The sequence below is a fragment of the Ascidiella aspersa genome, chromosome 6 (genome assembly GCF_963924565.1).
Source record: "Ascidiella aspersa chromosome 6, kaAscAspe10.2, whole genome shotgun sequence".
NCBI classification, from domain to species: Eukaryota; Metazoa; Chordata; class Ascidiacea; order Phlebobranchia; family Ascidiidae; genus Ascidiella; species Ascidiella aspersa.
Window position 1 is genome coordinate 14,058,977 of NC_139452.1, and position 6,377 is coordinate 14,065,353.

A 6,377-nucleotide genomic window follows, 5' to 3' on the forward strand; every position below is an offset into this window, starting at 1 on the left:
TTCAAAAAGCGTCATTAAACTTCGTATGTTTTTACGATCCAGACATTCCTTCCGAGCACTTGACGTGGCACCACATTATTTACGGCTTCGATTGCTGTTCACCAAGTTATATGCATTAGCTGACTACGAGACGCACTTTATTCGTTAAAAAGACATTTTAAGCAATTGTAACAAATTTTGAATACTACTGTGTTTTTTCTTTTAACTGATTTGCTGTTAAGTTTTAATTACTAGACCGTTAAGTGAGAACTATCCCAGTATTCGGCTTCTGTTCTGTTTTTTCAATTCTGTTTTTTGTTGCGTAAAGTGCAGTATCGTAAGTGCATATGTTTAAATTTAGCTAAACGTTTTCAATTGTCAGTCGCATAAACACTTAAAGTTAAATGAAAGACACATATACATGCCTGACATCAACTGTGATCTTCAGTGGTTATAACAAATTGTTAGGACCATGCTATATCTTAAAACAAAACAGTTAAGTAAGGACCGCCCCCAATATAAATAAATAAAATTGCCTGGTACCGCAGAAAACGCATGTATTAAGCATGAAACCATATATGATAACAAATATATTTCGCAACTTTTTGCCATGCCTTTAAGTTACTTAAAATAAACTGATATCATACAATGTACATATTTGTTTTCAGTAACAAAAAAAAGTATATACATACTATTGAGGATTTGTGCTGCAATAAATACGTATAGTTTAATATTAATTTGCTAAAGTTTGTTTTAGACGTTGCTCAATAAAATTTATTTTTCGGCCACTTTGCTTACTTTCAAGACAACACTCTCCCCACAAGCACAGAACCAACAAAACATTTAACAAGTACATATAAAATACCAGTATTATTTTAATTAATGCAATAATAATGTTACAACGAATCAATGCACAAAACACCCTGAACCAATTTCAAGAATTTAACCAATCTCACACATGACTGTGTTTATTTTTATCATTAGTTCGTATTGGCAAATAACTATAAATCAAATATGTACAGAAAACATGCAATGGAAACAAAATAATCAAGCTTCCTGGATTTACAATCGTGGCATAGAACTCTGGATTAAGTAAAATTTTGAAGAAAGCAGGTTTGTTGTGGTAAATCCAGTGTTTACTCTAGCAGAGGCTAACAAATTGAGAACGAAATGCGGGCTCCTATAAGCGCGTGTTCGATGGCTTCCCTTATTTCCCGTCTTGTAGTAAAGTCCATAAGGAAGAGGGCGTCACGCAAATAGGCGAATGTTTACAACAGGCAGCAACCAACATTTTCCTGATTGCAATTAAAATAGGTATACGCACGTAATAGGCGCAACATATGCCCGCTTACAGCTTAGATAGCGAACGATGGCTTTGCGCAGAGCACTTGCCCTATAGATTATTTGGGTTGGATTTCGACACATTCAAGCGCAAAATAGCAGTTGTTATTCTGCAGGAACCACATTTTTAATAACTCTAAAATGTATTTTTTGAACGAAAAGAGTAAACAATTCTGGAAAAGTTTAGACGTTTTATAAAGTGCTTTTTACTGGTCTCATATCGAATGGCAGCAACATAGTTTGGGGAATCGCACAACTAAAGTATATAGTAAATGCTTTTCACGCAACATTTAAGAACCTTAAACATCGGCAAGGTGCTCAAGTCCATTGCTCAAACACTCGACATCACTTAATTTAAGAGGGCGCAGAACAAACATACCACATTTAATTCTCCAAAGCGATTAAGGTTGATTGAAACAAACATAATCTATAGTACTTTTGATATGGCAGACTTGGCAGTGTTAACCGAATTACAGTTTAAAAATTACAGTTTAAAAAAGATTTGGTATGACATTCCAAAAAACTGAAAGAGTTCAATTTAATAAATTTTGTTTTATGCTGTTATATTACGCAAAATATTCACTGCCGAATGGAACTTAATTACTATATGACGCTGTAAAACACTTAGGCCAACATGTAAGTGATAAATTCGGGGCTCACAATGTTTCAGAGATAAATTGTTAGTTTCGGAAGACATGCGCATGACAAAACAAAGAAGGTCGCGTCGCAAAACACAAAAAAATATGAAAATAAGAACGAGAAAACTGTTAGTGCTTGTGGTGTGCGGTTCGTCCAGTCGCACCCTCTTCAGTTACAATAGGGTACTCACGCAAGACCCATTCCTCGGCCCTACCACTCTCACTGGTTGTGGAAAGGACGTTGTCTGCGTTGACCGTTAGGTAGAGGTCGGTGTTGCTTGGCTGCAACACCAACCTACCGGTCTTGGGCCGTTCTTTTATCTCGAAAAACCTCGCGTCGTTGGAGTGCGTGGTCAGGGGCGACGGTTCGCGGTCGCACTCGACAAGTCGAACCTATAGCAACAACAAAGCGTTTTTTTGTAGTCGTCTATCATTTTTGTAGCAATGATATACAAGATACGATTTCTACACTTTATTTAACGGTGTTTTTGTAAGGTTTTATTTACGACCAAAAAACACCTCCTTTATTTTCAGTCATATATGTCCATAACATTGCCCGCACAGTGGCGCTTTTTAGAACGAAAAGCGCTGCATTGGCCTTTTAGGGAATTCCTATTTTTTAGCTATGGCTATTCAAAAAATAAATAAAAACCTTTTTTCTTTTGCAGGATACGAAGTAGAACTTGTGCGGATTTTGGCCGGAGCTTAAGCTGAACGCTCGGTAGAAGTTTCGCGCGTCCTTCCACATTGTCCAGACCACGTCGTCTTGCGAGTCGACCAGAATTTTGGCCCTTCTATGCAAAGCCTCCGGCCGCCACCTCCCCGTTGCTTTGGTCCGTTCGATCAGAACTCCTAATTTCGTCAGGCCTTGGTAACCGTAGCCATAATCGGCAGGCGACGAGTCGCTCGCTGCCGAGAGAGTGTTGGTGCGTGGCTCGGCAAGTCTAATGAGGGCTTCACCACCGCTCGATTCGGTTGAGGGCGACAAGCCTCTGCGGTCATTCCCCTTCTTGACGGAATTCACGTAGACCGGCTTCGTATAATCGCGCAAATGAATGTTCTTTGGCGGAAGCCAGCGTTCCCTCGCCCCCAGAGCACTTTTGTCGTAGCGACCGCCCGATGACGCGGCAGTATTACGCTCGACGCCTATGCCAAAGCGTTTGTAAAATCGCGCAGCATCCCAGGGGCAAACCAGCAAGCAAAGGCAGCAAGCAGGAGAGTAGGAACCGTCATCGTCGACCTCGCTTGTTTCCTTATCGCCCAGGTATCTTCCGATCAACGGCTCCATGTTGACTGCAGCATTACCCCAGCGCAACTGCGAAAGCAACATCTGTAAGGTCACACCGGGTTAGCTGGCAGAACACTGTTGCACTGAATAAGCCAAGGAAAATTATGACATAAAAATGTTTGGCGGTTTAGCCGCCTGGTCGGTAGTAATCGACGTGGGTTTACCAAGATGCATTTTCGTGAGCGTATAGTCTAAAAGCTAAATTCCAAAATCTATTTAAAGTTGTTTGGTTTAGTTTAGATATCAAGTTTAAAGTTTGATGCCAGGAATATGATTAAAAATAAATTCATATTTGTGGAAACGTCAGCATTTGTAGCAGCAATTAGCAAACATCACTATTTTTCGGTTCTATCGAATACTCCGCTTCCTTTTAAGGTATAAATAAGTATATTATGTTCAATTTTAGTTTGAACAATTAGGATTGTGCAACCTTTTTTCTTAAAACAAAATGTATCTGTCACGAGATTTTATCAAAACAAAATATACGCTTGCGTGTTTAAGTAAAATTGCGGAAATCAAACAAACCAGTATAGTACGATGTTAAGTACCACGCAGCGTGTTTAGTAATTACAAAATTTGTCGCCCACCACAAATTGCATCTTAACGTGCTAAAACAACGCCGGTAAGAAAACAAACAACAAATCATATGGATCGTGAAGCCAGTGTTAAATGGGTTTAAAAGTTGGCGCAATATTCATATACTTAGCTAAGGAATGTCCATACTGCTTATATTACATATATCATTGTTCTAAACAAATATTTTAATTTTGAGAATATCGTGGTTTTATTTAAAGATTTTCAAGACGGCAGACAACAACCAAAGAGGATTACTTATCATTGGATAAAGTAATCGCTCACAAAGTTACAGCGTTAAAGTAATTATCAGGCCTAAGAGGCCGAGTTCACACATCTAAATGTGCTATTTCTAAAGAGATTAATAGAACTAATTTACCATTTCTTTTTTACCATAGAACTAATTTACCAGCAAATCTAAGCAAAGATATTTAAATCGCTTAAAGCAACCTTTAATATTTAGTCTAAGAACTTAAATGCCCCGTTTAGCCTATATTTTTATCACATCGCCTTTTTGTGCGATTTAAGCCTTTCGTAAGCTAGCATATGTGGTAAGGTTAATTTAGTTCATATTTTTTAAGCTTTTTTCTCCCGTTCAGGTGTATATACGTATACTACACGTGCACATAATCGTCTATGGCGACACCAAAAGTTAACTATGCGCACAATATCTTTTGTTAATGTAAAGTCGTTCATGTCTGCATTTACTTCTATTTGTTAGCTACCTTAGCCTCGACGAATCCAAGGTACTTCACTGGCCTGGACAAGTTTGCTTGCACACCTTTAAAACGTACCAATACAATAACAATATTCCGGATGCTATATTGTTGGCAAAAAACGCTATACGTACAGCATGGCGAGTCGCATTTTTGCATATAGTCTCCCTTACCTCGTAAATTAACAAGAGGGCTGAACACATCACGTTTTCGTTTTCTAAGCAGGCAGCCATCTGGAATTTTCGGCGTAGGAATCTTTCCTTTGTCACCCACCGGGTTATTATCGGCCGTCTTCCGCCCGTGGGAAGTCTCGTGCGCTGCTGCTTATTGGCACTACGCGGAAAACGCCGCTGTCTGTAATGATGCTCTAAAAAGACAAAACCGCTATGCAGCGGCTCACTGAATTGGCTTTTAGTGAATGTTTTCCGGCATTTCCTGGCGTTGTTCATTGACCGCTGAGGTGATCACGTTTCTCCCGACACAGGCCATTTAATTTGTTATACCACCCCGTGTTGTAATGACTCGACCAAGGTGCACTCAAATCACTGTTTTCGTATGACCTGGCTTGAACTAAGTTGGCGGTAAAATTACTTGATAAGACTTTTAGAGGGGTTGAAATATGGTTGCTTTCTTTAAGCAATTGATTTTATTTAATTGTTGCACAAAAATAATTTACTTGCTATATGTTACGTTTTTGTTATTTTTTAGTTAAGTTTTTACCATATAGTAATAATCGGACGAGTTGATCGATTTTATTAGTTTAACGTTTTACATTTTCACAAGGCCTTAACTTAGGACTTCACTTGTACTTGACTTGGGGAACTGATGCACCGGGACTTGACTTGTTGCCCATTTTAAAAGACTTGGACCTGAGTTAATTTACAAATGACTTGACTGGGAAATTAATATGTCTTGTTTACAACAGTGCTAACACCAGTATTTAACTAAACGTATGAACTACAAAACACGTTGTTATAGAGCCCAAATAATTACCCTTTACCCTGCCCAGTTTTACTAACCTAAATGGAAACATTGGAGCATAATGGTTGGAGGTTGTAGTAAGACGTAATAAGAATATCAAAGTAAATGGAAACAAATTTATAAAGAAAACGATTAATAACAACTTAAGCGATCAGAAATCGCGAACTGACTTTGAACGCCATACTATAGTAAAGTTGAGAATTGCTCACCATCACCATACGTTTTCGATTGGACTTAGCTTTATTAAGTCAATCGGTTAAATTTTTTCCTGGTCCTCAATTTTAAATCAACATATCACTGGTCTGGTAAACATGGCTGCCTTTGGAAGTGATCATCTTTAACAAAAAAACAACAACATGTTGACAGTTGCACCCTGAAAGTGGCAATTAAAACGATTACCACATCAGCCTTTCAGTAGCTTCGGGTATTGAGTTTAATCTGTTGCTTCGTGCAATTTATGAAGATTTTTATTTGCTTTTGTTAAAAAGTTAGGTTTTGGTTAACAAGGTTTTTCTGTCGCACATCGTTTTTTGAAAATACATCTTTTTAATGCAGATCGTAACTAAAAGTATGCTTAGGGCTTCTCAATTTTAAGTTGGCCTGATAGTCCATAGAATATGACTTTACCACCGCTTATAGTTAGGGTACAATTACGAGCCATAAACGGTTTTATGAAAGAGAACGTTGTGCCAACCTGGGTGTTTTATTTTTTACCTCTATCCGGGAACAAAGTTTCCATATTAAACATGCACCACATGGCCCTCCCCAAATATGTTTGCTTTTTGACATATCTAAGATACAAATTACTATAAGAAAACATATCATAAATTACAATTGGGTTGCGCAGTGTGCTGCTTATAA